Here is a 15605-nt window from a genome sequence, read left to right on the forward strand (position 1 = left end):
TAAATTTGGAATAATTGTCATTTAAACCCCATTACTACTGATTCACTCGACACGTCTCCCGAGACTTACGCATTCTCTCTCTACCACTTCATCATCCTCGTGAAGTTACCTCTATTCACTTCAACAGTAACGGCTACAGTAATGCTTTAAATTTCTCATTCTCTCGTTTGTCCAAATCTCTTGAACCTCATCATTCTCTAAATTTTTCTTACATTGAGAAACTCTTCACAAAGTCTCCAACTTTATTCTCTCTTTCTCTTTCTGATAATGGCTGGCTCTTCTTCCCAAACTACCACCCAAGAAAAGGGTAAAGGTCATGAGATAGCACCGCCACCACCGCCAGCTTTTCACATTCTCAATCAAGTCCATGATGAAGTCATTGATGATCCTCACTTGTAACCTAATGATACCAGAATCTTAATCCCCTTTACAATCGATACTGATACGCATTGCTTTCTCGGACAGATTGAATCTCTGGAGAATGCAAATAGGAAACTCTCTTACTTTCCAAGCGCTGGAGGAGAAGATTTATTGATAAACCAAGCCTTTAACATCTCCCATTTTATCAATCAAAAATCCTTCAGGAACAATCCAAAATTTAACCCTTGGGGATACGATTTTACAACTTGGTATCGACGTCTTGAACCCACTAGAAGCGCCGACTGGAAAGCTTTAAGAATTCATGAATTACTAAGGCTCTCCCATTTCTCGCTTACCACATACCCTTGGATGATTGGGGCCGTAACCTGTTTCTGGAATAGAACAACCAACAACTTCCACCTTCCATGTGGAATGATCGGAATGTCTCTTCTGCATGTGGCTGCTATTACTGGGCTCCCAATCAATTTTCCAGATTGTACTCCTGACATCCAATCAAAGCGGCACTATAATGTGGTTTTAACCAATTCTTACAGTGACTTTATCGCCCACAACATGGGCGCAGAAGGTGCGAAAATAACTGACAATGAACATGTTGCCTTCCTGTTTTATTGGTTAAATGCTGTCTTATTCTGTTCTCGAAGTGTCCAAATGTCAAAATTGTATCTTCCTTTAGCTACTCTTCTCCACGAAGGAAAAGCCCTCAATTTGGCCAAGTTTCTTCTAGGACATATTTTCAAAGAACTTGGTCAATTTGTCTGTGACCTTCGAGACAACAAGATCATCAGCACAGGGGGTCCCTTATGGCTTCTTCAACTATGGCTCAATGTCGTTTTTGAAAATTTCATGACAAAATCTGAAAGTGGCAATACTGATAAGCAATACATTGATGGCTTTCGATTGTCTGAATTCAAGCCCAATTTTCCAGATACCAAATCAGAAGAAGATAAGTTTTGGGCTATTTTCTCTCTTTTCCATACTTGTAAAGATTTCGACAATGATCAACTCAATTTCACCCATTTCTTTCGTCGCAACGGTTGCCCTGCTTGGTTGGAGCGTTTACTCTTCCCTGATACTAATGAAGAGAACGAACTTGCAAATCGAAGTTAGGCAAATATGTTGGCTCTACAAGTAATACCAATAGGGTTACCTATGCATAAGAAAGAAAAATTTAAAATTACCTTGTATGCCCCACATTTGACATCCAGGCAATCAGAATTTTCTCAAGCCATTCCAACACCACAACCTCGAAATATGATCTTTTCTGCCATATTATTTTGACTACTCATGAGGATTTTAATTCTTGCCTCTTAAAGAATCAACAACGTAAGGACCATTTTTCAATTTCGTGGTGTATGATCGCAGCTTCTATATCACCAAATCTTGTTTTGAATGGTGGACTGCTTATTATTCCAGGTATACTCGTACCTTGGAAGAGATTCAACAAGCTGTGATTCGAACTGTCCTTGTCGCTGAGAGTTCTCCAAAAAGAACTCAAAAAGGGAAAGCTGACACTGCTCGACCACCACCATCCAAGAGTAGAAGAACACCTACCAGAACTTCTCGAAAGGTTATAATTTTGAATTTTCCACTTTAACTTAAAAACCCTATAAGTTATATATTCTTATCTATACTCAATTCTGAATCTCTTATCAGTTAGTACGACTAATATCGAGTGAGAGCGCTGATGAAAGTGAGCTAACCAATAAAGATGCTATTACTGTCTCTTCTCCATCGGAAGATACAGCCGATTCTGATCCTGGTTCTCAGCTAGTATTAAGATTCAGCCTCTCTCAGGTAATACTATTATCTCTACACACATCATACTTTAATTTAAAAATAAATTTCAAACTTGTAACTGTGTACCTTCTATATTAGCCTGTCAATGTTGCCCACTCGACATCGACTGCTGGGATTCTTGACCAATCAATTCTGCCACAACAACAAGGTCAAGAAAAATGTACATCACATGACTCCATTCAATTCATAGGACCCACTCAAACAATTCCAGCCGCTTTTTCACCTGTTTCTCATACAACACAGGTGATTGATTCAAACAACAAATCCTTTGCAACACTCTCCAGAAGAAACCCACAAACTCGAATCAATTTCACCAAATAATCAAGCTGCTTTTACTGAAGAGAACCAAGTAGTCCCAGATTCTGATTCTGCTTCTAAGGCTGCTGACACCACTAATTCAGACTCTTCTCGATCCAAAATTTTAGAAACACCTCCAGAGTTATGATGGACGAAATTGTGATCATCAACAATGGCTCCAAAGGCTTGGTACTCTCAAACGTGAATCACACTTTGTCACAACTATGCACAACTAACCAGCAAGTGTACTGGGTCGTCCAAGTAATACCTTACATGAGTAAGGGTCGATCCCACAGAGATTGTTGGTATGAAGCAAGCTATGGTCATCTTGTAAATCTTAGTTAGGCGGATAATAAATGTATTGGAGTTTTTGAATAGTAAATAAATAAAACAGAAAATAAAGATAGAGTTACTCATGTAATTCAATGGTGGGAATTTCAGATAAGTGCATGGAGGTGCTGTGTTCCTTCTGAATCTCTACTTTCCTACTGCTTTCATCCAATCCTTCTTACTCCTTTCCATGGCAAGCTGTATGTAGGGCATCACCATTGTCAATGGCTACATCCCATCCTCTCAGTAAAAATGGTCCAAATGCTCTGTCACAACACGGCTAATCATCTGTCGGTTCTCGATCATGCTGGAATAGAATACCTTGATTCTTTTGCGTTTGTCATCACGCCCAACAATCGCGAATTTGAAGCTCGTTATAGTCATTCAAACCCGGAATCCTACTCAGAATACCACAGACAAGGTTAGACTTTTCCGGATTCCCATGAATGCCGCCATCAATTCTAGCTTATACCACGAAGATTCTGATTAAGGAATCCAAGAGATATGCGCCCGGTCTAAGGTAGAACGGAAGTGGTTGTCAGTCACGCGTTCATAGGTGAGAATGATGATGAGTGTCACGGATCATCACATTCATCATGTTGAAGTGCAACGAATATCTTAGAATAAGAATAAGTTGAATTGAATAGAAAATAGCAGTAATTGCATTGAAGCTCGAGGTACAGCAGAGCTCCACAACCTTAATCTATGGTATGTAGAAACTCCACCGTTGAAAATACATAAGTGATGAAGGTTCAGGCATGGCCGAATGGCCAGCCTCCAAAACGTGATCACAGGATCAAAAATACAATCCAGGATGTAAATATAATAGTAAAAAGTCCTATTTATACTAGACTAGCTACTAGGGTTTACAGAAGTAAATAATTAATGCAAAAATTCACTTCCGGGGCCCACTTGGTGTGTGCTTGGGCTGAGCTTGATCTATCCACGAGCTGAGGCTTCTCTTGGAGTTGAACGCCAAGTTGTAACGTGTTTTGGGCGTTCAACTCTGGTTTGTGATGTGTTTCTGGCGTTTGACTCCAGAATACAGCATGAAACTGGCGTTGAGTGCCAGTTTACGTCGTCTAATTACGAATAAAGTATGGACTATTATATATTGCTGGAAATCTCTGGATGTCTATTCTTCAAAGCCATTGAGAGCGCGCCATTTGGAGTTCTGTAGCTCCAGAAAATCTATTTCGAGTGCAGGGAGGTCAGAATCCAACAGCATCAGCAGTCCTTTGTCAGCCTTCTTATCAGAGTTTTGCTCAGGTCCCTCAATTTCAGCCAGAAATTACTTGAAATCATAGAAAAATACACAAACTCATAGTAAAGTCCAGAAATGTGAATTTAGCATAAAAACTAATGAAAACATCCCTAAAAGTAACTAGATCATACTAAAAACTATCTAAAAATAATGTCAAAAAGCGTATAAATTATCCGCTCATCACAACACCAAACTTAAATTGTTGCTTGTCCCCAAGCAACTGAAAATCAAATAGGATAAAAAGAAGAGAATATACTATGAATTCCAAAATATCAATGAATATTAATTCTAATTAGATGAGCGGGACTTGTACCTTTTTGCTTCTGAACAGTTTTGGCATCTCACTTTATCCCTTGAAGTTTAGAATGATTGGCATCTCTAGGAACTCAGAGTTCAGATAGTGTTAATTGATTCTCCTAGTTAAGTATGTTGATTCTTGAACACAGCTACTTTTATGAGTCTTGGCCGTGGCCCTAAGCACTTTGTTTTCCAGTATTACCACTGGATACATAAATGCCACAGACACATAATTAGGTGAACCTTTTCAGATTGTGACTCAGCTTTGCTAGAGTCCCAAGTTAGAGGTGTCCAGAGCTCTTAAGCACACTCTTTTTGCTTTGGATCACAACTTTAACCACTCAGTCTCAAGCTTTTCACTTGGACTTTTATGACACAAGCACATGGTTAGGGACAGCTTGATTTAGCCGCTTAGGCCTGGATTTATTTCCTTGGGCCCTCCTATCCATTGATGCTCAAAGCCTTGGATCCTTTTTACCCTTGCCTTTTGGTTTTAAGGTCTATTGGCTTTTTCTACTTGCTTTTTCTTTTTATTTTTATTTTTTTCGCCACTTTTTTTCACAAGCTTTTGCTATTCACTGCTTTTTCTTGCTTCAAGAATCAATTTTATGATTTTTCAGATCATCAATAACATTTCTCTTTATTCATCATTCTTTCAAGAGCCAACAATTTTAACATTTATAAACAACAAGATCAAAAATATGCACTGTTCAAGCATTCATTCAGAGAACAAAAAGTATTGTCACCACATCAATATAATTAAACTAAATTCAAGGATAAATTTGAAACTCATGTACTTCTTGTTCCTTTGAAAAACATTTTTCATTTAAGAGCGGTGAAGGATTCATAGAATTATTCATAGCTTTAAGACATAGTTACTAAATACTAATGATCATGAAGTAGAGACACAAAACATTAATAAACATGAAGCATAAAAATCGAAAAACAGAGAAATAAGAACAAGGAATGAGTCTACCTTAGTGAGGGTGGCGCCTTCTTGAAGAACCAATGGTGCTCTTTGAGCTCCTCTATGTCTCTTCCTTGCTTCTGTTGCATGATCCCTAGTAATTTTTGTGCTCCTATCCTTTAGTTGCTCCCAATAATTGTGTGGAGGACAATTTATCCCCTGAGGTATCTCAGGGATCTCTTGATTTGCAGTCAAATGTTCTACCACTGAGCTATAAACCCTTTAAATGAGTCTTTCCATCACCCATGACTCAGAGGTGGAAGCTTTTGTCTTCCCTTTTCTCTTTTTTTTTTGAGGTTTCTCTGGCCTTAGGTGCCATCAATGGTTATGGAAAAACAAAAAGCTATGCTTTTACCACACCAAACTTAGAAAATTGCTCGTCGTCGAGCAAGAGAAGAAAGAAAAGATGAAGAATAAGAAAAAGATATGGAGAAGATAGAGGGATGTGTGTATTCGGCTATATGGGTGGGATTGGGTGGGAAACATAATTTGAATTTTGAAGTTAGGTGGGGTGTATGAGGAAGAGTGGATAGATGTGAGTGGTGAATGAAAAACAGAAAGGATGACCATGAATGGAGAGAGAGAGGGTAAGGTAGGTGGGGATCCTGTGGGGTCCACAAATCCTGAGGTGTCAAAGATTTACATCCCTGCACCAATTAGGCATGTAGAATGCCTTTGCATACAATTCTGGCATTTAAACGCCGAAGTGATGCTCAATCTGGGCGTTCAACGCCCAATTATAGCATGTTTCTGGCGTTCAGCGCCAGATCCATGCTCTGTTCTGGCGTTGAACGCCAGCCAGATGCTCCTTACTGGCGTTTAAACGCCAGTAAGTCCTTCCTCCAGGGTGTGAATTTTCTTCTGCTGTTTTTGATTCTGTTTTTAATTTTAATATTTTTTTCGTGACTCCACATGATTATGAACCTAATAAAACACAAAATAACAATAAAATAAAAATAAATTAGATAAATAAAAATTGGGTTGCCTCCCAATAAGTGCTCCTTTAATGTCACTAGCTTGACAGTGGACTCTCTTGGAGCCACAAAGGTGATCAGGTCAATGTTGTGAACTCCCAACACCAAACTTAGAGTTTGGATATAGGGGTTCAACACCAAACTTAGAGTTTGGTTGTGGCCTCCCAACACCAAACTTAGAGTTTAACTGTGGGGGCTCTGTTTGACATTGTACTGAGAGAAACTTTTCATGCTTCCTCTCCATGGTTGCAGTGGAAGATCCTTGAGCTTTAAACACAAGATAGTCCCTAATCAATTGAAGGACTAGCTCTCCTCTGTCAACATCAATCACAGCTCCTGCTGTGGCTAGGAAAGGTCTCCCAAGGATGATGCATTCATCTTCCTCCTTCCTAGTGTCTAAGATTATGAAATCAACAGGGATGTAAAGGCCTTCAACCTTTACTAATACGTCCTCTACCAATCCATAAGCTTGTCTTACTGACTTGTCTGCCATTTGTAATGAGAATATGGCAGGCTATACCTCAATGATCCCTAGCTTCTCTATTACAGAGAGTGGCATAAGGTTTATGCTTGACCCCAGGTCACACAAAGCCTTGTTAAAGGTCATGGTGCCTATGGTACTGGGTATTAAGAATTTTCCAAGATCTTGTCTCTTTTGAGGTAAAGTTTTCTGAACCCATGTATCTAGTTCACTAATGAGCAAGGGAGGTTCACCTTCCCAAGTCTCATTACCAAACAACTTGACATTCAGCTTCATTATAGCTCCTAAGTATTGAGCAACTTGCTCTCCAATTACATCTTCATCCTCTTCAGAGGAAGAATAGTTTTCAGAGCTCATGAATGGCAGAAGGAGGTTTAATGGGATCTCTATGGTCTCTATATGAGCCTCAGATTCCTTTAGGTCCTCAATAGGGATATCCTTCTTGCTTGAGAGATGTCCTAGGAGGTCTTCCTCACTAGGATTATCGTCCTCCTTCTCCTCCTTGCATTCGGCCATATTGACTATGTCAATGGCCTTGCACTCTCTCTTTGGGTTCTCTTCAGTATTGCTTGGGAGAGTACTAGGAGGAGTTTCAGTTACTTTCTTACTCAGCTGGCCCACTTGTGCCTCCAAATTTCTAATGGAGGATCTTGTCTCACTCATGAAACTTAAAGTGGCCTTTGACAGATCAGAGACTAAGTTTGCTAAATTAGCGGAGCTCTGCTCAGAATTCTCTGTTTGTTGCTGAGAAGATGATGGAAAAGGCTTGTTATTGTTGAGCCTGTTTCTTCCACCATTATTAAAGCCTTGTTGAGGCTTTTGTTGATCCTTACATGAGAAATTTGGATGATTTCTCCATGATGAATTATAGGTATTTCCATAAGGTTCACCCATGTAATTTACCTCTGCTATTGCAGGATTCTCAAGATCATAAGCTTCTTCAAAAGCCGTCTTTTTAGTACTGTTGGATGCATTTTGCCATCCATTCACACTTTGAGAAATCATGTTGACTTGCTGAGTCAACACTTTGTTCTGAGCCAATATGGCATTCAGAGCATCAATTTCAAGAACTCCCTTCCTCTGAGGCATCCCATTATTCACGGAATTCCTCTCAGAAGTGTACATAAATTGGTTATTTACAACCATGTCAATGAGTTCTTGAACTTCTGCAGGCGTTTTCTTTAGGTGAAAGGCGTTTTCTTTAGGTGAATGGATCCACCTCCAGAATGGTCCAGTGACATCTTAGAGAACTTAGATAGGCCATAATAGAATATATCCAAAATGGACCACTCTGAAAGCATGTCAGAAGGACACTTTTTGGTCATCTGCTTGTATCTTTTCCAAGCTTCATAGAGGGATTCACCATCTTTTTGCTTGAAGGTCTGAACATCTACTCTAAGCTTGCTCAGCTTTTGAGGAGGAAAGTATTTATCCAAGAAGTTCGTGACCAGCTTATCCCAAGAGTCTAGGCTATCTTTAGGTTGTGAGTCCAACCATGTTCTAGCTCTGTCTCTTACAGCAAAAGGGAAAAGCATGAGCCTGTAGACTTCAGGATCTACTCCATGCTGTAGGGATCTTCTGATAAAAGTCCATGAAACTTGCAGTTCCGTTGCATTAAAGCAACTAATTGAGGTTTTAGCTCAAAATTGTTTGCTCCAATGGCAGGAATTGAGATGCTTCTTCCATCATTTGCTCTAATGGCAGGAATTGAGATGCTTCTTCCATCAAACTTGGACGTGGGTTTAGTAAAATCACCAAGCATCCTCCTTGCATTATTGTTGTTGGGTTCGGCTGCCATCTCCTTCTCTTGTTCGAAAATTTCAGAAAGGTTGCCTCTGGATTGTTGTAATTTAGCTTCTCTTAGTTTCCTCTTCAGAGTCCTTTCAGGTTCAGGATCAGCGTCAACAAGAGTGCCTTTTTCCTTGTTCCTGCTCATATGAAAGAGAAGAGAACAAGAAAAGAAGAGGAGTCCTCTATGTCACAGTAAAGAGGATCCTTATTATTAGTAGAAGAAGAAAGGAATAAAAGTGAAGAAGAATCCAAACACAAGGGTGAGGATAGAAGCAGTGATTGGAGATGAAGAGAGGTGAAGAGAAGTGTTAGTAAATAAATAAATAAATAGAAGAAGTTGAGAGAGAGAGAATTCAAAAATTAATTTTGAAAAGTAGTTAATGATTTTTTAAAATAAAAGGGAAGATAAAATTAAAAATAAAATTTACGAGAGGGAAAGGTAGTTAGGTGGTTTTGAAAAAGATAAGAAACAAACCAAAAGTTAGTTAGTTAGTTGAAAAAGATATTAAAATCAAATTTGAAAAGATAAAAAGATAAGAAGATAAGAAGTTAGAAAAGATATTTTAAAATCAAATTTTTGAAAAAAGATAAAATTTTGAAAAAGATATGATATAAAAGATAAGATAAGATAGATTTAATTTTTAGAATTAAAATTAATTACTTAACTAACAAGAAACTAAAAGATAAGATTCTAGAATTTAAAGATTGAACCTTTGTTAACAAGAAAGTAACAAACTTCAAATTTTTGAATCAATCACATTAATTGTTAGCATAATTTTCGAAAATAAAGATAAAATTAAGAAAAATATTTTTGAAAAATATTTTTAAATTTTCAAAAATCATAAGATAAAAATGAAAAAGATTTGATTTTTGAAAAAAGTTTTGAAAAGATAGGATTTTTTTTTTAAATTGAAAATTTAACTTGACTTGTAAGAAACAACTAATTTTAAAAATTTTTGACTAAGTCAAATCAAATTTTCAAAAATTATGAGAAAATTAAGGAAAAGATATATTTTTTTATTTTTAAATTTTTAATTATGAGAGAGAAAAATATAAAAATGACTCACAACATGAAAATTATGAATCAAAACATATGATGCATGCAAGAACACTATGAATGTCAAGATGAACACCAAGAACACTTTGAAGATCATGATGAATATCAAGAACATATTTTTGAAAAAAATTTTTATGCAAAGAAAACATGGAAGACACCAAACTTAGAAATCTTTAATGCATGGACACTAACAAACGAAAAATGCATATGATAAACAACAAAAATACAAAACAAGAAAACATCAAGATCAAACAAGAAGGCTTACCAAGAACAACTTGAAGATCATAAAGAACACCATGAATGCATGAGTTTTTTGAAAAAAATGCAAGAACAATATGAATATGCAATTGACACCAAACTTAAAAATTGACTCAAAACTCAAACAAGAAACACAAAATATTTTTGATTTTATGATTTTTTGTGTATTTTATTATTTTTTTCAAAAATATTCTTTAGAAAAACGAAAATAAAGAAAATTTTTGAAAGATTTTTGAAAACTTTTTGAAAAGGAAATAAAAAGAAAATTACCTAATCTGAGCAACAAAATGAACTGTCAGTTGTCCATACTCGAACAATCCCCGGCAACGGCGCCAAAAACTTGGTGGACGAAATTGTGATCATCAACAATGGCTCCAAAGGCTTGGTGCTCTCAAACGTGAATCACACTTTGTCACAACTCTGCACAACTAACCTGCAAGTGTACTGGGTCATCCAAGTAATACCTTACGTGAGTAAGGGTCAATCCTACAGAGATTGTTGGTATGAAGCAAGCTATGGTCATCTTGTAAATCTCAGTTAGGCGGATAATAAATGTTATGGAGTTTTCAAATAGTAAATAAATAAAACAGAAAATAAAGATAGAGTTACTCATGTAATTCAATGGTGGAAATTTCAGATAAGTGCATGGACGTGCTGTGTTCCTTCTGAATCTCTGCTTTCCTACTACTTTCATCCAATCCTTCTTACTCTTTTCCATGGCAAGCTGTATGTAGGGCATCACTGTTGTCAATAGCTACATCCCATCCTCTCAGTGAAAAGGGTACAAATGCTCTGTCACGGCACGGCTAATCATCTGTTGGTTCTCAATCATGTTGGAATAAAATCCCTTGATTCTTTTGCGTTTGTCATCATGCCCAACAATCGCGAGTTTGAAGCTCATCACAGTCATTCAATCCCAAAATCCTACTCGGAATACCACAGACAAGGTTAGACTTTCCAGATCCCATGAATGCCGCAATCAATTCTAGCTTATACCACGAAGATTCTGATTAAGGAATCCAAGAGATATGTGCCCGGTCTAAGGTAGAACGAAAGTGGTTGTCAGTCACGCGTTCATAGGTGAGAATGATGATGAGTGTCACGGATTATCACATTCATCATGTTGAGGTGCAACGAATATCTTAGAATAAGAATAAGTCGAATTGAATAGAAAATAGTAGTAATTGCATTGAAGCTCGAGGTACAGCAGAGCTCCACACCCTTAATCTATGGTGTGTAGAAACTCCACCATTGAAAGTACATAAGTGATGAAGGTTCAGGTATGGCCGAATGGCCAGCCCCCAAAACGTGATCACAGGATCAAAAATACAATCCAGGATGTAAATATAATAGTAAAACGTCCTATTTATACTAGACTAGCTACTAGGGTTTACAGAAGTAAGTAATTAATGCAGAAATTCACTTTCGGGGCCCACTTGGTGTGTGCTTGGGCTGAGCTTGATCTATCCACTTGGTTCGTGACGTGTTTCTGGCGCTTGACTCCAGAATGCAGCATGGAACTGGCGTTGAGCTTGATCTATTATATATTTCTGGAAAGCTCTGGATGTCTACTTTCCAACGGCGTTAAGAGCGCACCAATTGGAGTTCTGTAGCTCCAGAAAATTCATTTCGAGTGCAGGGAGGTCAGAATCCAACAGCATCAGCAGTTCTTTGTCAGCCTTCTTATCAGAGTTTTGCTCAGGTCCCTCAATTTCAGCCAGAAATTACCTGAAATCACAGAAAAACACAAAAACTCATAGTAAAGTCCAAAAATGTGAATTTATCATAAAAACTAATGAAAACATCCCTAAAAGTAACTAGATCATACTAAAAACTACCTAAAAACAATGTCAAAAAGCGTATAAATTATCCGCTCATCAAGTTACAACCTAATTCGACACTCCAGTCTCCTTTAGGACTAAAGCCAATGACATCGAATGTTCTTGCCACTCCAACTAGTGGTACTTTGGTGGACTTGACTTCTGTTTTAAACAAAATCATCCAAGAAAACAAAGTGCCAGTGCCTATACCAGCAATCTCAAGGCCTATTACATCGAAGCCTCCAATCGAGTTAGATTTCAACACTCAGAAACAACTTCGATCACTCATCAAACTCTTGGATCATCCACCTATCACATGGGTTAATGACCCCATTCTCAACAAACTTCTGGAAGATTGCTTGAATTCCTCCTTTGTATTGCCAACTAACACACCACATTCTGGCTCAATCCAAGAATTCCAAAAACTTCTCAATGAAAGTGTTGCATCTCAATTTTAACTCTAAAAAACCGAAACTGAGGAAGCTACAGCCAAATCTAAAATAGAAAACTGTCTTGCAGTTGCTCAACCAATCCAAGTTTCCCGTGAAGAGTTTGATCTCAAGATCTCCCATGCTATTTCTGTTCAAGCTTTCCATGATCAAGAAGAAGCAAGACTCGAGGCAGAATTGGCTCAGATTCAAGAACAACTTACCATTGTTCACCAAAATTAAGCCATCCCAGCCAAGCCTCTGGCCGCAGCCCAACAAGAGCAACATCTTCTTATCCAGAAATTTGTCCCAATTGACACCGAGCGGGGAGAATATGAAAAATAACTTGAGAAAATCCAAACTAACAAGCTCAGGCAGATTGAAGTGCTTACAATCTTGGAAAACAAAAGAACAAAGTTGCACTCTGATTTGGCAAAATTATTGGCACTGATGAGCGGATAATTTATACGCTTTTTGGCATTATTTTTAGTATGTTTTTAGTATATTTTAGTTACTTTTTATTATATTTTTATTAGTTTTTATTTAAAATTCACTTTTCTGACCTTTACTATGAGTTTGTGTGTCTTTCTGTGATTTCAGGTATTTTCTGGCTGAGATTGAGGGACCTGAGCAAAAATCTGATTCAGAGGCTGAAAAAGGACTGCAGATGCTGTTGGATTCTGACCTCCCTGCATTCGAAGTGGATTTTCTGGAGCTACAAAAGCCCAATTGGCGCGTTCTCAATTGCGTTGGAAAGTAGACATTCTAGGCTTTCTAGAAATATATAATAGTCCATACTTTGCCCGAGATTTAATGGCCCAAACCGGTGTTCCAAATCAGCTCAAGAATTCCCGGCGTTTAACGCCGGAACTGGCACAGAAGTGGGAGTTAAACGCCCAAACTGGCACAAAAGCTGGCGTTTAACTCTAAGAAAAGTCTCTACACATGTAAGCTTCAATGCTCAGCCCAAGCACACACCAAGTGGGCTCGGAAGTGGATTTTTACGTCATTTACTCATTTTTGTAAATCTTAAGCTACTAGTTCTCTATAAATAGGACCTTTTGCTATTGTATTTTCATCTTGGTTCTACTGGTTCCCTCTCTGGGGCTGAAGCCAATGATCACCATTATCACTTATGTAATTTCAACGGTGGAGTTTCTACACACCATAGATTAAGGTGTGGAGCTCTGCTATACCTCGAGTATTAATGCAATTACTACTATTTTCCATTCAATTCAGCTTATTCTTGTTCTAAGATATTCATTCGCATCCAAGAACATGATGAATGTGATGATTATGTGACACTCATCATCATTCTCACTTATGAACGCGTGCCTGACAACCACCTCCATTCTACATGCAAACAAGGCTTGAATGTTCATCTCTTGGATTCCTTAATCAAAATCTTCGTGGTATAAGCTAGAATTGATGGTGGCATTCTTGAGAATCCGGAAAGTCTAAACCTTGTCTGTGGTATTCTGAGTAGGATTCAGGGATTGAATGACTATGACGAGCTTCAAACTCACGGTTGTGGGGCGTTAGTGACAGACGCAAAAGAATCACTGGATTCTATTCCAACTGATCGAGAACCGACAGATGAATAGCCGTGCTGTGACAGAGCGCGTTGAACATTTTCACTAAGAGGACGGGACTGTAGCCATTGACAACGGTGATGCCCAACATAAAGCTTGCCATGGAAAGGAGTAAGAAGGATTGGATGAAGACAGTAGGAAAGCAGAGAGACGGAAGGGACAAAGCATCTCTAAACGCTTATCTGAAATTCTCACCAATGAATTACATAAGTATCTCTATCTTTATTTTATGTTTTATTCATCTTTTAGTTATCAATGCTCCATAACCATTTGAATTCGCCTGACTGAGATTTACAAGATGACCATAGCTTGCTTCATACCAACAATCTCCGTGGGATCAACCCTTACTCGCGTAAGGTTTATTACTTGGACGACCCAGTGCACTTGCTGGTTAGTTGTGCGAAGTTGTGATAAAGAGTTGAGATTTCAATTGAGCGTACCATGTTGATGGCGCCGTTGATGATCACAATTTCGTGCACCAAGTTTTTAGCGCCGTTGCCGGGGATTGTTTGAGTTTGGACAACTGACGGTTCATCTTGTTGCTTAGATTATGTAATTTTATTTTATGATTAAGCTTTTTACTTTTCGAAAATTTTTCAAAAATACAAAAAATTTTATAAAATCTTAAAATAAAAAAAAATTTTATGTTTCTTGTTTGAGTCTAGTGTCTAATTTTAAGTTTGGTGTCAATTGCATTCATCTAATTTTCAAAAAATTGCATGCATTGTGTTCTTCATTGATCTTCAAGTTATTCTTGATGATTTCCTTGTTCTGATCTTTAAATTCTCTTGTCTTGAGTGTTTTGCTGTTTTTCATATGCATTCTCAATTTGTTAGTGTCAATAGTATACAAACTTCTAAGTTTAGTGTCTTGCATGCATTGTTTATTTGATCTTAGTTTCATTTTGATTATTCCTCATCATTAAAAATTCAAAAAAAAATTTAATTTGTGTCTTTCAAAGTCAATAATACAGAGAATTGAAGATTCAGAATATACAGCAGAGGAATTACACAGTAAAAGCTGGGCATTCAAAACGCCCAGTGAGGAAGGAAAACTGGCGTTTAAACGCCAGCCAGGGTACCTGGCTGGGCGTTTAACGCCCAAAGGGGTAGCATTTTAGGCGTTAAACGCTAGAATTGATACCATTCTGGGGGTTTAACGCTAGGATGGCACAAGAGGGAAGATTTTGTTTTTAATTCAAATTTTTTTCAAGTTTTCATAATTTTTTGAAAATCAATTTCTTTCCATTTTTCAAAAATACTTGCTAACAATTAATGATTTGATTCAAACATTTCAAGTATGTTGCCTCTTCTGTTGAGAAAGGTTTAATGTCTGAATCATATCTTTTAAAATTTCTTGTTAGCTAAGTCATTAATTTAAAAAATCAAATCTTTTTAAATTTCTTTTCAATCATATCTTTTTAAAACCATAACTTTTCAATCATATCTTTTTGATTTCTTCTTTAAAAAATCTTTTTCAAAAATCACTTATTTCTTTCCCAACTTTAATTTTCGAAAATCATTCTTCAATTTTTCAAAATTTCTTCAAAATTTTTTAATTTATTTTCGAAAATTCTTCCCCTCTTCTCACATCCTTCTATTTATGGACTAACACTCCTCCTCAATGCACAATTCGAACTCTATCCCTCTTGATAAGTTCGAATTCTTCTACCTCCTCCTTCTATTCTTCTTTTCCTCTAACACCTGAAGGAATCTCTATCTTGTGACATAGAGGATTCCATACTTTCTTGTTCTCTTCTCTTTCATATGAGCAGGAGCAAAGACAAAAGCATTCTTGTTGAGGCTGATTCTGAAACTGAAAGAACCTTGAAGCGAAAGCTAAGAGAAGCTAAAGCACTACTCTTTGTAGAA

The sequence above is a fragment of the Arachis duranensis genome, chromosome 10 (assembly GCF_000817695.3).
Source record: "Arachis duranensis cultivar V14167 chromosome 10, aradu.V14167.gnm2.J7QH, whole genome shotgun sequence".
Taxonomy (NCBI): Eukaryota; Viridiplantae; Streptophyta; class Magnoliopsida; order Fabales; family Fabaceae; genus Arachis; species Arachis duranensis.